The sequence below is a fragment of the Eublepharis macularius genome, chromosome 1 (genome assembly GCF_028583425.1).
Source record: "Eublepharis macularius isolate TG4126 chromosome 1, MPM_Emac_v1.0, whole genome shotgun sequence".
Classification (NCBI taxonomy): Eukaryota; Metazoa; Chordata; class Lepidosauria; order Squamata; family Eublepharidae; genus Eublepharis; species Eublepharis macularius.
In genome coordinates this window covers 146,981,789-147,000,254 of record NC_072790.1, presented here as the reverse complement: position 1 = coordinate 147,000,254, position 18,466 = coordinate 146,981,789, and positions in this window count along the sequence as shown.

Sequence of the window (18,466 nt, the reverse complement as noted above, 5' to 3'; positions counted from 1 at the left end):
GAATCCCATTTCACCATTCCATCCCACCTGCACTTTTAGGATGGTAGAGACAATGGAAAAGATGGGATACATGCAAAAAAAGATAATACACCATTTTCCCTGTGAAATGGGTGTCCTTTACCCTTTACAGCAATAATATAATGTAGCAGATGTATGGTTACAGTGAGGGAATCAACTTTCCTACAGAGGTAGGAGTCTAAACATCCTGAAAACAGGCAAATAATTGTGAGGATATATTCATAGTGCTGGCATATTGGCATTTGTATAAAATATCTGCAGATGCTGAAAAGGAGCTTGGGGCAGGTCTCTGAATCCCCATAATACTTTTGCATATTTTCCCACATGGTGAAGTTGGCAGGTGGCACAGGAAGCATAGTGTTGTACAGCAACCAAGGCAAGATTTGGAGACCACCATCCAGAAGAAGCCAGCTGTGCAACCATTCCCTCATTTTTGACATGCAAAACACCATGAACATGGTGATGAGACAGGGCAGCAGGCTTTGGGACTCAATGAGGTAGCCATTCAGGAAGCACCATGAAGTATCAGGATGAAGAGTATAACCAGTCAAAACCCAGGAGGATTTTTCAGAAATTGGAGCCAATTCCTGAGCAATGGCCAAGTCAGAAAGAGGAGGCAAGGGTTTGACTGCAAGAGGTCAAAGAACAACATCTACAAAGGGAAAGGGGCGGGGCTGTAGTCTTAGTAATAGAGTCAACAAGTGCATTTCCTTAACCTCGTGTATCAACTAGAGAATGAACAGAATATTTAACAATGGCCAGAGACCAAACCGAAAGAACAGCATAAAGAAGGATAGCAATATAGGGGCCATTTTTAATGGGGGAACCAGCTGAGGTAAAGACATGCTGTTGCCAGAGTGCGGCAAAATCATGAACAACCCCAAAGGCAAAGCAGGAATTCACTTAGACAGTAGCTGCTAAACCTTCTTCCAGGAAGCAGGCACAAGTGAGGGCAATGAGCTCAGGAACTTGTGCAGAGCTGACACCCGGAAGGGGACCATTCTCAAGCACAGCATGTGGAGAAATGACAGCACAGCCAGAAACTAGCATCCCATCAGAAGAGCAGAAGAAAGAACCATCAGTAAATAGAATGAGATCAGGGTTTGAGAGGGGGGAATCAGATAAATCTGGATGAGGGACAGAGGCAGAGGAAATAGCAGCCAGACTGTCATGAGGCTGGCCTTCCTCATGAAGGGGAAGGAAAATGGCATGGTTAAGGGAGGAACAGGTGGACAATTATATAGGAAGCAGAAAGAAGCAAGGGTTCATATTTAGTAAGACAGGCTGTGATGTAATCAGCATGAAAATGTCAGAATTGCCAAATGCTGTATCCAGCAAGAGGCAGGTAAAGACTTGAAACAGCAGCAGGAAGGCAGAATAATTGACAGGTCCCTTCCCCCTTCTATGGCTAGCCAGAGAGAGAACGGCAGTTGGCGTTAGAATGATGAGCTGACTGTTGGTGCTAACAGATAGGTGTCTTCCCTTCGGCCAAAGAGAACAGAGTTTTAGCTTGGGTATAAGCATAACTCCTGCCCAGTATCTGAAGAAGGTTTTAACTCAGTGGAGTACCCTAAGGTATGCACTAATAAGGAGTGCTGTGTGTATGCATAAATTGGAGCACCTAACCTGTGAAGTGGTGTCAACCCAAGAAAGAACTTAACTTTAAAGAGTTCAAGACTGATAACACCAACCTCTCTCATCTAAATCAGTAACCTAAGAAAGTAAACCATACCAAGTGTTTTGTCTCGTGCTAATGACATAATCTGTTCAAAAACCTTCTACTTGCTTCAACTTTTAAGTATCTGCCTCCTTATCTAACTATCCATCCTACCTGTGAATAAACCTTCTGTTATCTTTTAAACTTCAACAAGCCTCTTGTTCCAGTTTCATTTCTAAGGGATACGTAAACCCCTGTTTTTCCTTCTAGTTAAACTTGGTTGAGTAACATCACAATGTATACGTTCCTTAAGGGTGGGACAATAAAGAAAGTTAAAGCTCTACCAACACAACCACACTACTGAAGGCTTCCCAGTCAGCCCCGGTGCCAGGGTTCCTGGCGCTGGAGGCCGATCTGCATGATGACATCATCGCGTGATGACATCACGCAGCGCCACCAGCGGGCAGCTGAGGCAGCGCAAGGAGGCTGCCCACGCACTGCACGCAGCACCTGCCGCCTGCCATCCCTGGCCCGCGGCTGCTGCGCCCGCCCAGGGGCGGGCAGCAGCAGCGTGGGGCCGGCTGGCAGCGGCGCGGGGTGCACATCTCTGCCCCCGGCACCCCCTCTGGCGGCCAGCTGAGGTGGCACAAGGAGGCTGCCCGCGCGCTGCATGCAGTACTGGCCACCTGCCATCCCTGGCCCGTGGCTGCTGCACTTGTCTGGGGGTGGGTGGCGGTAGTGCGGGGCGCATGCCTCCACCCCTGGCACTCCCTCCGGCGCCCCTTCCAGCCCCGCGGCACCTGCAGCCCCCGCCTCAACGGTGGCGTTGGCCCTGTTCCCAGTCCAGTAAACAGCCTCATACACTTTGGGAGGAAATTTTTACCTCAGAGTAAGCAACTTTGCTTGAGTCAGCAAAAGGTTTATAACAGGCAGCAGGAAATGTGTAATGCTGAAGAAGTAGAACATCAACAGAATTTAGAGGAGTTAGCCGTGTTAGTCTGTAGTAGCAAAATCAAAAAGAGTCCAGTAGCACCTTTTATTGTAGCATAAGCTTTCGAGAATCAAGTTCTCTTAAGGTTAGTCTTAAAGGTGCTACTGGACTCTTTTTGATTTTGAACAGAATTTAGAATTGTCAGAGCTAGAGGAGAGTGGAGAACAAGGGGCTCAGACTCTTGAACAAGCTGGGCTGCTGCTGCAACAGAATGGAGGAAAGTTTTGTGCAATAGGATCGAGCAAGGTAGAATAGTAGACAACAGGACAATATTTATCATCATGAGATCGGGTAGGTAGGAAACCTCGCAGATTTACTCACACCACAAGGACAAATGATAGACACATGAGACAGCCTTCAGACCAGACCAGATACCAGATTAAGCACTCTACCAGACTAGAAGCTTCTTTACCAGACCTGGGTTTAAAAGACTACAGTTTTACCAGAACAGCTGTTTTACCAGACCAAATACATAACCAAACCAGAACTGAGTACAAACAGGTTCAGTCCTGTTAGGCTCCTCTTGATCCCTTCAGCAGGTGTGGTAGGCCCTCAGGAAGCTGGGAAGGACAATGGTAGTTCCTTTTCGGTATTCAGCATCCACAGTCACACTGCCCCATGCCAGTAGGCAAAGGAAAACCACATGGGATTTTGGTGGACCCTCCAATTTTCAAAACTGACTCAAACAAATTTAGTGAACACTCAGTTTATTAAGCATATGCTGAAAGCAACCACCACAGCAGCTAACTCTGCCCAGGAAAACTTTGTTACAACCTTATAATGAAGCCCACTTAATTGCAATAATTGGCTAACAAACTTCAAAAAACACTTGTTGTTAGGTCCTAAACATAGGACAAAGCTCCTATATCACATAACCTTGTTCCTGGTGTATAAATAACATTCTTACTTAGCTATAATGGCTGCTGCCCAGTTTTCTTTCACAGCAGGTTAAAAATTATTTTAATTTCATATCTGGAAGGGCATGCTTATTGTTAAATATTGGGACTATTGTTATCATATTGGAAATTTGTTATCAGAATATTGGAACCATACTCTCAATACTTAATAAAAGACAAACATGCACGTCCCTATGGGGAATTATGGGCAGAGGGGTGACTGCTGATAGTTGGTACCTCAGTCCTTTATATTTTAAAGAACTATTATTTTCTCTGGAAAGGCCTGGCCTCCAGACTGAGGAGGTCAGGGATACCCATATCATAATGGTCCTTTAAAGTATGGGCACTCTGACTGCCCTGAGGCACTGAAATAACAGGCTATAGACCGGGCCTCCAAAGGCTGCCCATTATTTCTTATCCCTGCAAGGTAGCCAAACCTGGGAGACTGATAGTCCAATATTTGTCCACTGTTGGGGCAGGCTCTGCCAGTTCCAATGCCAGACTGGAACTTCTATGGGGCAGGAAGGCCTGGAATGCCCAAGAACTGCCAGGTATTTCTGCAGTTGCTTTCTGACTCTTTATTATGGATGGTTTAATACCTGTTATTTTAGTGCCTTACAACCATTATTGTCTCTAGGGGTAGACCTGGCATCCCCAGTCCGGAGGCCAGGTCTTGCCATATAAAAATAACGGTACTTTAAAATTTAAACAGGCTAATTATCAGCAGCAAGGCACTGAAATAACAGGTGGTAGACCTAGCCTCCAGAAGCTGCCCATTATTTCCTATTCTCATGGGAAAGCCAAGGTTTGGGGGAGTCAAGGAGCCCACTTACCATTTTCCAGTTAGGGCAGGTTCTTCCACCTCCAATGGTGGCAGTAGTACATTTTACATAAGAGGAAGGCCTGTTCTGGAGCCACCAGATAAGTCTCAAGCTGTTTCCAGGTCTTTTTCTGTGTGTGGTAACTGCCATTATTTCAGCACCTATTGGCTGTGTCTGTGTCTCAGCCCTTTATTCATTTTTTATGGGCATAGACCTGACTGTCATCAGCTGCAGAGTGCTCCTTGGCCACTGTTTTTTCCCTGATATGACTCCTGATTCTGATGTTATCGTAAGTGATAAAAGCAGACACTGGAGTCATGGCAGGGAGACAGCAACAGTGTTAGATACTTCAAACCCAACCCAATGCCCTAAATATTGGGCATCTTATCAGGTTGATAATATCCAACTGCTCACCACTGTACTCCATGAAAATCACTTGTATTTTAATGAGGCCAAAATCACAAGGATTGGTTCAGAGTCCTGGAGGATGTGGGAATTTGGGTGTGATTGCCACACCCTGCAAGTAACGAACTACCACAGCAACTAAAGAGCAAGGATAGAAACGTAAGTGCCCTTAAACAAATTGTATTTCTAAAGTCCAAATTAATGGAGAGAATACAGCAAGCTAGAATTAGGAGTATGCCTTGAAAAAAAAAGTTATAATTTCAGATCCAGGATTTGGGGAATTTTTTTTACCATGATTGCTGGTTTTTGGCTAGGACATTCTCTCTTTAGGATTCAAATCCCTGTGATGTTTTAGGTTCTGGAGTTTCAAGACCATTATTTTCAATTGGGAATGTATTCAACAGTTTGGGGCAGCTGTTTACAAAAAGAATGCCACCAGGCTTCACAAAACTCAGTCCTCCCTCTAATCTAAAGACCTTGTAAATTCAAGCAGATTGAACAAAGGGGTTTGATTTTACAGACCCTTGAAGGAGATGCCTCTTGGCAACAAGCACACTTCTCTATACTGATTACTGTCAGTGGGAAATGGCAATGGCTACCAGCATTTTTTTTTTAAAAAGCCTGTCTGCATTAATTTCATTTTCCTACTTTTACTATGACTGACTGACATTAATTTTTTTAACCTATCCACTAAAAACTTTGTGTTCACCATCCTTCCTTGTTATGGTCTGTCGTTTTTTTCCTTTCACAAAGTGAGGAAGGCTTCCTTTGCACGAAACCTCCCCATACCATCATTCCATGTGGGGGAATTTTCAGAGGGCCTGGAGGAGCTATTTTTCAACCAATGGAAACCAAAATTGCTGTGAGGCTCCCTGTCCACTAAAGAACCCCCCAGTTTCAAGCAAATTGAACCAAATCAACTGGCCCCTGAACAAGGTGCTCCCAAGCCAATGTACTTGCCAAAAAAAAAAAGAGCTCTGCCCCCACAAAGGAGGGGGGAAGGAGAAGGAGTGAGCTAGAATCAGAGTTCTCTTAGGTCCTGTGCCTGACTTGCTGGCGGGAGCTGCCTAGGAAATTCAGGAAAAGAAAAACAAGGTGTCCAATGGTGATGATAAGCACTTGAACAAAAAAACCAACAGATTTTTCAGGGGGTTGTATTTTTTGTAATGCCTGTTTTGGAAAATCATGGTAATGTCGAGAAACAGTGATTTTCATGTATATTTTCAGCTCAGAAATTCTGGTTTACACAACCTAGGTAGAATCCTCCATCTGCTGTCTGAAGCGGCACAGTATATTTAAATACCAACCACCTGTCTCACCTCATTCTGCATATGAGAACTGGGCCTATTGCAGCTTACTGAAGCCTTTTTTCTGCTTGTAGTATTCATATACTCTATAAAGGCCTGGGCTGCACCATCTATAAACATTTCCTGAGGATCTTTATTGTCCCAGTGCTTGCACTCATCATGTAATATAAGCTATTCAAACATAGCATCACTTGTCTGTATAAATAAGCAAGATAAGATGGTGGTTGAAAGAGATGCAAGTATGCACATGCTAATAAGTATCCCCTCCCCAATGGTGAAATCTCAGAAGCTAAGTAGGGTTGGCCTTGATTAGTAATTGGATGAGAGACATCCAACAAAGACCGGGGTTGCAGAGGCAGGCAATGGCAAGCCACCTCTGTTAGTCTCTTGCCATGAAAACCCCACCAGCGGTTGCCATAAGTCATCTATTACTTGAGGGCACAATCCTCCTCCTCCCCAAAGGTAAAATAGAGATAGTGATGTACCAGAAATAAATAAGAGAAAGTACAATGGTGTGTGCGTGTGGGGGGGGGGTGCATTATCTTGCTGGACCTGCCCAGAAACCATCTCTCTGGCTCAGCCTCTTCATATTTAATTATTTTCAATTGAGACTCAGCAAAATGATCACTTTGACAAAGGGTCCCCCTGGTGTTGTTTGACAATATAGGTGCATTTTAAAAAAACTCTCCTCTTCAGTTTTGGCAAACCTTCTTTGACCCCTCCCCTTTGTTAGCCAACATGAGACTGGTGCTTTGATCTTACTATCAGTTGAGCATAGCCTTTTGTTTGATCTTAATCCCTTCCCTCCTTCCCTGTGATTGTAAAGCATTTTGTACTTCAACCCCCAGTTTAAAGCCATCTACCCCTTTTTGTTGACCTTGCAATTCAACCACAGGAACTAGGAATCAATCAATTTTAATATAAGCTTTAATTTAAAAGAACAGTTTGACCTCTGTAGTGATCATTTTTTCCTCATTCCCTTTTTAGTTTCATAAGCAAATATCTTGAAATTTAAAAGGGTTAGGTTGAACTTTTCACATAAATCTCTTCTGTTTCCAGCTTTATTTTTAGTAATGTTAAGAGGAGTTACATCCAATAATCAATACAATGTACTTAAGTTTCTATTTTCACCTGGAATGCTTTCACCAGTTTCTCTCTCTTCCCAGATAACAAGGTGACAAAAGCGTTTTAATTAGATTCCAGAAGAGGAGGATGAAAAAAATGTACTTTTCAGCATGCTGTTCTTACCCTTCAAGATTTTGCTTCCACTGTGTGTGTTATGTGCCATCAAGTTGTCTCCAACCTATGGCGACCCTATGAATGAAAGACCTCCAAAATGTCTTATAATTAACAGACTTCCTCAGATCCTGCAAGCTGGAGGACATGGCTTCTTTTATTGAGTTAAGCCATCTCATTTTAGGTCTTCCTCTTTTCTTACCGCCTTCCACCTTTCCAAACATTATTGACTTTTCCAGAGAATCTTGTCTTCTCATGATGTGACCAAAGTACTATAGCCTCAGTTTTGCCATTTTAGCTTCTAGGGAGAATTCAGGCATGATTTATCTAGAGCCTACGTATTCGTCTCTTTGGCTGTCCATGGTATCCGCAAAACTCTCCTCCAGTACTACATTTCAAATGAATTAATTTTCTTCCTGTCAGCTTTCTTCACCGTCCAACTTTCACATCCATACATAGTAATGGAGAATACTATTGTCTGGATTATCTTGATCTTGCTTCCCAGAAAGACATCTTTATCTTTAAGGATCTTTTCTAGCACCCTCACAGCTGCTCTTCCAAGTCTCAATCTTCCTCTGATTTCTTCATTGCAGTCTCCCTTTTAGTTGATGATTGAGCCAAGGAATAGAAAACCTTGAAAAATTTCAATTTCCTCATTGTCAACTTTAAAATTGTGTAATTCCTCAGTAGTCATTTCTTTTGTCTTCTTGATGTTCAGATGTAACCCTGCTTAAATTGGCACTTTCTCCTTTAACCTTCATCAGTAGTTGTTTCAAGTCTTCACTATTTTCTGCTAGTAATGTGGTGTCATCTGCATATCTCAAATTGCAAATGTTCCTCCCACCAATTTTCACTCCACCTTCTTCTAGATCTAATCCAGCTTTTCTTATGATATACTCTGCATAGAGGTTGAACAGGTAGGGAGATAATATGCATCCTTGTCTGACACCCTTGCCAATTGGAAACCATTCTGCTTCCCCATATTCTGTTCTGACAGTAGCCTCTTGTCCAGAGTACAGGTTGCACATCAAAACAATCAGATGTTGTGGCACCCCCATTTCTTTTAACACTCTCCATAGCTTTTCATGATCCACACAGTCAAAAGCTTTGCTGTTATCTATAAAACACAGGCTGATTTTCTTCTGAAATTCCCTGGTATGCTCCATTAGCCATTGTAAATTTGCAATGTGATCTCTGGTGCCTTTTCCTTTTCTGAATCCAACTTGAACATCTGGCATTTCTCATTCCATATATGGTAAGAGTCTTTGCCATAGAATTTTGAGTATGGGAAATTTGCTTGCATGGGAAATTAACATCACAATTTGATAGTTGCTGCACTCTTTGGCATCCCCCCTTTTTGGAACTGGAATGTAGACTGAGCATTTCCAGTCCATGGGCCATTGTTTTGTTTTCCATATTTGTTGACAGATTCTTGTTAAGATGTTGATGAACTCCATTTCTGTAGCTTGAAATAGCTCTATTGGTATTCCATCTACCCCAGGTGCTTTGTTTCTCCCAATTGCTTTGAGTGCAGCTTTTCACTTTCTAAGATTTCTTGTTTTTCATCAAAAGATTCTTCGTTGAAAGTATCTGTCATCATTCCGTCTCTTTTGTCTAGTTCAACAGTGTATTGTTTCCATCTTTCCTTAATTTTGTCCTGATCAGATACTGTATTTCTGTGTTGATCTTTCAGCATCCCAAGCCATGGCTTGAATTTCCCTTTGATTTCACAGGTCTTGTGGAACAGATCTCTTGTTCTTCCTTTCTTGTTGTTGTCTTCTATTTCTTTGCACTCGTTATAATAATGGATTTCTTTGTCTGCATGCAAGTTGCTGAAAAACTGTATTTAGAATTTTGACTCTATTTCTGTCACCTTTTGCTTTTGCTTCTCATCTATCTTTAGAAATTTTAAGAGTTTCCTTCGTCATCCATTTAGGCTTTGTCTTTCTTTTGGCTACAGAAATAGTCTTTGCACATTGTATCTTTTGCTCTGTGTCAGGAAACGTTGAATGCTGCCAGATGATCCTTTTCTGCCACAATAGATTGGATATAATGATGACGATGATAACAATAACAACATTCAATTTATATACCACCCTTCAGGACCATTTAACACCCACTCAGAGCAGTTTACAAAGTATGTTATTATCATCCCCACAACAAAACACTCTGTGAGGTGGGTGGGGCTGAGAGCTCTGAAAGAGCTGTGACTGACCCAAGGTCACCCAGCTGGCTTCAAGTGGAGGAGTAGGGAATCAAACCCGGTTCTCCAGATTAGAGTCCCGTGCTCTTAACCACTATACCAAAATGGCCATCAGGGAGTGAAAGTTGTCTTTTGTAAACAGAACAGCTGTTTTTTATTTGGCACCAGGGTGATGCATGAGAAAAGTAAAACTAAATTCAAAGATGTTCTTAGAACCTGCCTTACAGGACTTCCGGTTTGGGATTCATGGAGGTCTAACGCAGCTCCATTTGCGGAGCTGACCGGACTGCCGTTTTAAGCGGCCGGCGGGGTGAAAATAGCCCGCGGCCGACTGCTCTCAGGCGGAGAGCAGGCAAAGAACGCTCAAGACCCTAGGGTGAGTTAGATCTCGGACGAGGGGGGGCTCTACATAACGGGTCCCCTCCCGATCCTTGAGGTCCCACCTTGCGACGGGTCGGCTACAATCTCTGCGGCAGTTTTGGGGCCAATTCGGCTGGCATAAGACCTACATACCCAAGCTTCGATTGGGGGAAGAAGTGGAAAGGAGAACTTGAAATCGAAACAGCGATTACAACCCGAGGAAAGTGAAGGGAAGGTAAAGATCACTATCTTCCGATACGGGACAGATTGATAAAAACAGAGAGGAAAAAAAGTAGACTTTTAAACTGCAACAGACTAGCGAAAAGGAGGGGAAGCTTCGGCAGGAGTTGTATTAGAAAAGAGACTAAGTTTAAAGAAGTTATTAAAGAAATCGGATTATTGTTTTGAATACCTGTGGCTTTGGAGCTGTGAGAAAAAGACACCATCGCGAGACCTGCTGTGGGAAGACGGGAGACAGGAAGTGCGTAACAACAATAGAGCGGCTGGAGAGAAGCGGCCCTTGCTGGAGGGCAGGAAGAAGGGAATCGCCATCTTTGAGAGGGGAAGGGTCGCGGCTTCAGCGGAAAAGGAAGTAGGCCATATTGGATTATAAAATCATAGAGACACCATAGAGAAAAGACGCCCGACATTTTGGACCCTTTAAAATTAATTTATGCAAGAAGACCGGGACATTTGAAATAAAAAAGGTACTAAATTTAACGCCACGGAGCTAAGGAAGAGAGCGGATTCGTGGGAGCGAGCCAAAGCAAGCCCCACGATGTCGAAGAAAGAGTGGCAATCGGCAATAGAAAACCTGGATAAAAAACTTTTGGAGGTGATTAAAGAATTTAAAGACATGAAATTGGAGCTGATCAAAGAGGTTAAACAGACAGTAAAATCGGAGCTGTCAGAAGTAAAATCGGAGCTGTCAGAAGTGAAGAAAGGTATGGAAACAATACAAAGTGAATTACAAGGGACGCAGCAGAGAGTTAAAACAGTAGAAGGAGCGATGGAGAACTTAGCAGATACGCAACAAACAGAGATGAGGTTGATGAGGGGAAGGATGGCGGTTGCGGAAAGTAGACATATGGAGAAGCAGCTCAGATTTCGCGGCCTGCCGGAAATGGAAGGAAAGACAGCGCAAGAGCAGATGACGGAGGTGTTAGCTGAATACCTGGGGAAGGAGGAGGAGGATGTTGTGGCTATCCTAGATGTGGCATATCGTGTGAACTCGAGAATTGCAACCCAGAGAAAAGTACCAAGAGACGTGATTGTACAATTTACAACAAGAAACATGAAAGAGAAGATTGTGACTAAACAGTTTCAAGATCCATTGGAGATCGATGGCAAGACAATCATTATAATGAAGGAACTACCCAGATCAGTGTTACTAGATCGGAAAAAATATAAAGCGCTAATCCAGATGCTGAAGGACATGAAAATCAGGTACAGATGGGAGCTCCCAGAGGGTTTGTCCTTCGAATTTGGAGGCGCCAAAAAGCGTATCAGATCTGAGCGGGAGATGGAGCGATTTATAAGGGACAATGAAAAAGACTTACCAACAAGATTATGAATATGGAGTGTAAAGTATTATCTTGGAATGTAAATGGACTAAATTCACCGAATAAGAGAAAAAATATTTTTCACTGGCTACTAAAACAAAAATGTGATATTGTTTGTTTGCAAGAGACTCATATTCGAAAACAGGATGTAAAATATCTAAAACTGGGAAAATTGGGCAAAGACTTTGTAGCGGCCTCAAGTAAGAAAAAAAGAGGAGTGGTGTTGTATGTAAAAGAGGAGCTACAACCAAAATTCATAATGAAAGATGTGGAAGCCAGATTTGTAGCAGTGGAATGTACTTGGAATTTAAAGAGAGTGTTGGTAGTCGGAATCTATGCACCCAACAGTGCAAAAGAGAGCTTCTTTGAGGATTTGAGGAAGCATTTAGATGATCTTTCATATGACCAGATAATTCTTGCTGGAGACTTCAATGGAGTGACAGATTTGGAACTGGATAAAAAGACTACAATGGCACAAAAGAAAAGAGGACTATTACCAAAGCTCTTTTTTGAGTTGATTCAACAAGAGACTCTTGAAGATGTATGGAGGAGAGAATATCCTAAAAGCAGACAGTTTACTTTTTATTCTGCAAAGCACTCCACATTATCAAGAATTGACATGATCTGGGCCTCAAAAGATTTGGCGTTATGGACTAAAGATGTAGAAATAATGCCGATGGTAGGCTCAGATCACAACCCAATTATGTGGAAGCTGGGGAAAAGGAGGAAAAGGAAAGCATGGAGAATAAATGAGGATTTGTTACAGGAAAAAGAGAATATGGAAATATTGAGAAGAGAGACAAAGTTTTTCATACAATACAACGTGAATAAAGAAGTACCAACTGATAAAGTTTGGGATGCTTATAAGGCGGTTATAAGGGGCATACTAATGGACTTAAATGGTAGAGCAAGAAAGAAGAAAGAGGAGAAGAGACAAGAGATTGAGGAGAAAATAAAAGCTAAGGAAATACAGTTAAAAAAGAGACCAGGGAAAAAGAAATTATACCAGGAAATTAAAATATTGCAAGAACAGCTAACAGCAATGAGTAATAAAGAATTGGAGTGGAATCTCAAAAGGCTGAATCAGAAAGCGTTTGAGGGTGCAAATAAACCTGGGAAGTACCTGGCATGGCAACTGAAGAAGAGAAGGGAAAAGAAAACAATAAATAAAATTTGTGAAGATGACAAAACGTATTTGGAACAGAATACCATTAGTAGAGCCTTTTATAAATTCTACGCTAAACTGTATAATAAGAAAGAAGTAAATAAAGATTCAATAGCGTCATATTTGGAGAAAATGACACTTCCAGAAATCTCGGACGCTTGGAGAAATAAACTGAACAGTGAAGTAACGGATGAGGAAATAAGTAAGGCAATACAATCTGCAAATCTAGGAAAGGCGCCAGGGCCAGACGGACTTACAGCTAAATTTTATAAGACTATGGCCAATGAGCTGGCACCATTCCTAAAGGAGGTGATCAATGGAGTTTTAAGGGATCAAAGGATTCCAGACACTTGGTCTGAAGCGAACATATCATTGATCCCAAAAGAGGGCCAAGACTTGACTAGTGTGAAAAATTACAGACCTATATCGTTACTCAACAATGATTATAAAATCTTTGCGAAGATACTGGCGGAGAGACTGAAGGGGTGGCTTTCGGAAGTTGTAGAGGAGGAGAAAGCAGGCTTTCTGCCAGACAGACAAATAAGAGACAATTTAAGGACAGTGATTGATGCTATTGAATATTATGATAAGCGTTGTGATAAAGAGGTTGGTTTCTTCTTTGTTGACGCTGAAAAGGCATTTGACAACTTAAACTGGGACTTTATGTTTGCCACTATGGAAAAGCTACAATTAGGAGAAAGATTCATCAGAGCAATTAAGGAAATTTACAGAGACCAGACTGCAGCAATTGTGGTGAATGATGAATTGACCAAGAAATTGACTATAAGCAAAGGAACAAGACAAGGTTGCCCGTTGTCTCCACTGTTGTTCATTTTAGTATTGGAGATTCTGATGATACAAATACGACAAGACGAGGAAATTCGAGGAATAAAAATAAAGGACTATTCATACAAGGTCAGAGCATTTGCGGATGACATAATGTTAATTGTAGAGGACCCACTGGAGAACATGCCAAAAGTGATAGATAAGATCAAGGAGTTTGGAGACTTGGCAGGTTTCTTCATTAACAAAAAGAAGTCAAAGATACTATGCAAAAACATGACTAAGCAGAAACAACAATTGTTAATGGAAACAACGGATTGTGAAGTAACAAGTAAGGTGAAATATTTGGGAATTGAACTGACTGCAAAGAATATAGATTTGTTCAAGAATAATTATGAAAAATTGTGGATTCAGATTGAGAGAGACTTGATTAAATGGAATAGGCTCAATTTGTCATGGTTGGGTAGGATTGCAGCGGTTAAAATGAATGTGTTACCAAGAGTGATGTTTTTGCTACAGACAATACCAATCATCAGAGACTCTAAACAATTTGAAAAATGGCAGAGGAAAATATCAGATTTTGTATGGGCAGGCAAGAAGCCTCGAGTGAAAATGAAAGTTTTACAAGATGCAAAGGAAAGAGGCGGAATGCAACTGCCCAACCTGAGACTTTACCACGATGCAATCTGCCTAGTTTGGTTGAAAGAGTGGATGACATTAAAGAACAAGAAACTATTAGCCCTAGAGGGATATAAAAAAATATTTGGATGGCATGCATACCTATGGCATGACAAAGTAAAGGTCAACTCGATGTTCCTGCACCATTTTGTACGGAGAAGTCTATACACAATCTGGAAGAAGTACAGAATTTACCTACAAGAAGGAACTCCTTGGTGGGTGGTTCCATATGAGGTGATAGACCCGAGAGCTGTTGATAACGAACGACAATGTTTGACTTACAAAGAAATAACTAAAATAGAAGCATCTAAACTTAGAATAAAGACGCAAGAGGAACTAACACCGAACTATGATTGGTTCCAGTATAGACAGATCAGAGATTTGTATAACTCGGACTCTGTAAAGGGAGGTATACGAATAGAGAATTCGGAACTAGAGCAGACCCTTCTTAAAGAGGACAAGAAAAGAATATCCAAGGTATACCAAGTACTGTTGAAATGGTATACTGAGGATGAGACAGTTAAAACACAAATGGTGAAATGGGCTATAAATTTTAACAAAGAGATAACAATGGAGGCATGGGAATACTTGTGGAAGACTACAATGAAGACAACGACATGTACAAATATTAAAGAGAATATCTACAAAATGATCTATCGTTGGTACATGACACCAAAGAAGATTGCGCTAGGGAATTTGAACACTTCTAATAAATGCTGGAAATGTAGAAAGCATGAGGGCTCCCTCTATCATATGTGGTGGTCGTGTGAGGTAGCTAGGCAGTACTGGGGGGAAATAATAAGAGAAATGAGTGAAATTTTACAATTTCAAATAAATAAGAACCCAGAACTCCTGCTACTAAACTTGGGAATGGAGGGAATTCCAGCCCATCATAGGACGTTGATATTTTATATGACAGCAGCAGCTAGACTTTTGTATGCGCAAAAATGGAAAGTACAAGAAGTGCCAACTATTGAAGATTGGACCTACAAATTGCTGTACATGGCAGAAATGGACAAGATGACAAGAAAACTGAGAAATCTGGACTCAGGGCAGTTTAACACAGATTGGGAGAAGCTGAAACAATATCTGGAGAAGAAATGGGAGGTGGGAGGAAAACTGTGGCAGTTTGAGAACTACTGAAGTATAATAAAATGTAGAGGGGGGTGACTTTACCGGGGGGGGGAAGAGATAAATGTGAATTTATAAGCAGTTAGATTAACAGATTGATATATATATAGATATATATTGGTTAATAAATAGAATATTGATAGAAAATAATTAAGGATAAGGATTAAATATACGGATTGAGTAACCAACAATATTTTCTTTCTTTGATAAGATTTGTATAATGCACCAAACTGAATGTATAGACGAGTCAAATTGATTGACTATGTGATGAGAGTCATATAGAATTACCATAAAAAGATAGAATGAGTAATACATAGAGAATAAGTCAAATTGTTTGATTTAAATGTGTAAGATCTTTATGGTTTATGATATATAGGTTTATGATATATAGAAATATTCAAAATTGGAAAATGGGATAAATTGTTTATCCAAGATGGAAACAAAGACTTACAGTTTGGGTATATAATAAGAAAAGTAGTTAAGGATGTACTGCTTAGTATAATGGAGAATATGTATTTGTTTTAGATAGAGAAATTTAATAGAAGTAAGGGAAAAGGGACAAAGGGTTGGAAAACTGTTGGAAGTCAACAAAAGGGGGGGAAAGGGAGGGGGTTAGAAATGAAAAATTTGGGGAAAATTGAATGTAAATGTAAAAATAACGGATTCTAACCCAATAAAAAAAAATTCAAAAAAAAAGAACCTGCCTTACAGCTTAACTTTCCCCACTGCAAAGGGAGGAAGGCCACCGCCCACCAGAGGGTAACAACTATTAACAATTTAAACACAATTCAGAAGTGTCAATCTGAAAACTTTCTAAAGTGCTGAAAGTGCTCTATTATGTATACAATGAATACAGTAAATACAATTTCATGTATGTAAGTCAGACGTGATGTCTGACTTCTTCAGAAGGAACTACTTGAAGAAGTCAGACATCATGTCTTTTTCTATACGGACCTATAAAGAAAGAAGATACAATTACAACATATTTATGGACCAGAAAAGTTTTACTTACTTGCAAAATTTATTTCTAGCATTAGATTATGTATAGGAACTAGTATTTATTGCATTAAGCTGTTTAGACTTATAATATTATGTATGGTATGTCTATTGAAAATTGGTGTTCAATGTCAAGCTACTTTTTGAACTCTTCCTAGAAATCTTACTGTCACATATTGTATACATGAAATTGTATTTATTGTATTCATTGTTTATATAATAGAGCATTTTCAGCACTTTAAAAAGTTTTCAGATTGACACTTCTAAATTGTGTTTAAATTGTTATAGTTGTTACCCTCTGGTGGGCGGTGGCCTTCCTCTCTTTACAGTTTTGTCTGGGGGAGACCTTCTCTTTGTTTTTCTTTCTAACTTTCCCCCAAGCTTTTACACACTCTTTCTGCCACTCATAGTTCTCTGGAGCTAATCTTCTGCTTTTGGAGCACATCCCTGAGAGAGGCTAATGTTCTAGCTGTAAATTGCTGAGGTCATTCTTTCTACACCACATTGCAGGAATTTGTCCAAGAAGAGGAAAGAATGAATCCATCAAAAGGGAGATTAAATCATTCTCTGCAAAGTCTAAAGAACGTGAATGGAAATAGAAGAGTCTCACTAAAGACCTAAATAGATGAGGTCGTCAGCTATAACATACTGAAGGTTCTTAAGACAGAATTGACATTTTTGTCAGCAAATTAACTACACACAACTCACTGCATAATACTGTAGGCATTGTATATCCAGGTGCTAAACTTAATGGATTAAGACCACATGCAACTGAAATATCTTCCTCAGCCTGACTCTTCCTCCTGCAAATATGATGTTTCCCTTTTGAAAAAAACACAGGGAAGATCCATTCTCAGATTTTTCCAGTGTCACACCTTGTTTGGCTCTCTAATGCTCTGTAAACCTCAACAGAATTTGGCATCTTTCCCATCACAGCCCACCCCCCATATAACCTTCAGCTCCCTTGTGGTATCTCTCTTATACTCTATCTGTGTTGAATTTTAATTAAGAGTTTATATCCCCCTTTTCTAGCAAGACTGGTTCACAACATGGCTTATACAATTAAAATTCAACACAGAGATACAGTATAGGATAAACACAAATCAAATGTGTATGGCAATCTCTTCCAGCCCTAGGTAGCTGATGCCACAAAGAAGCTGCAGGCTAACCTGTCGGGTTGTGATGGATCAAAATTTAAGAACCACTGGTCTAATTTATTGCAAAATTTCCTTAAATTCTGCTCTTACTAGAGCACCATCTAGTGCCAATTTGAGAAAAACAGAAGAACTAAAAATGTGGTTTACTAACAGCTGTAAAGTCTTCACTTCTATAGCCTTTATTTTGAAAAAAATCACACACTTGACAGTGTCTAATTTTTTATAATCATTTCTTCCATTTACTATTACAGGGGCTACTAGACATGAGAGTTTATGAGTTCCCATTCTTTGACGAATAAGGCCTTCTGGCTCTCATGACTTTACTTGATGACTTCTGTCTGATTGCAAACAAAGGCCATGGTTCCTTATTGTTCCTCCTGGAGCTATCTGTAGCCATTGATCCAGTAGATCATGCCATCCTGTTGAGAAGTTTGGAGGCAAATATAGGTAACAAGGATTCTGACTTGGACTGGTTTAAATAATTCCTCACGGAATGAACTCAAAAGGTTGCTGTTGGAGACCAGCTATCTTCAGTGTGGAAATTATCCTGTGGTGTTACTCTAATGGGGGATCTCCTTATGAGTTGAGGGAATGAGCATTCAAGGAGATGCAACGAGAGGGGGTAACTGGGATTTCTCCACCTATGTATACTAGGATTATTCCCTTAGAAAACTCTCAAATAAACAGGAAAGGGTTCTTTATTTTAAAAAGGAATAAAAGGCAAATGAGCAAGCATGGAACATACATAGCACACATTCAAGGCTAGCTAGAAAATAGTGAGGAAAGTAGGAGAGAGAAATTGGGATGGGATGATATTTACCAGTACTGAAGAGAGGAGGGGGTCCGTGGGAGCAGCAGCAAAAAAATCAGCATTTCATGGAGAGAAGAGGGGGCTCAAGTGAATTTGAGGGTGGGTGTTTGGATCCAGAACAAACATACTGAGAACATGTCTGGATAGCCCAGTTATAGAGCAAAATGTGTCCTGGGGCAAGACTGACATCTTGCAGCCAAAGACAATAGCTTGATGGCTGTGTTTCATTGGAACAATGAATTGGGAATGGTGTGATATGACTATCTAGGCTGGACTATAGGTAAAAATA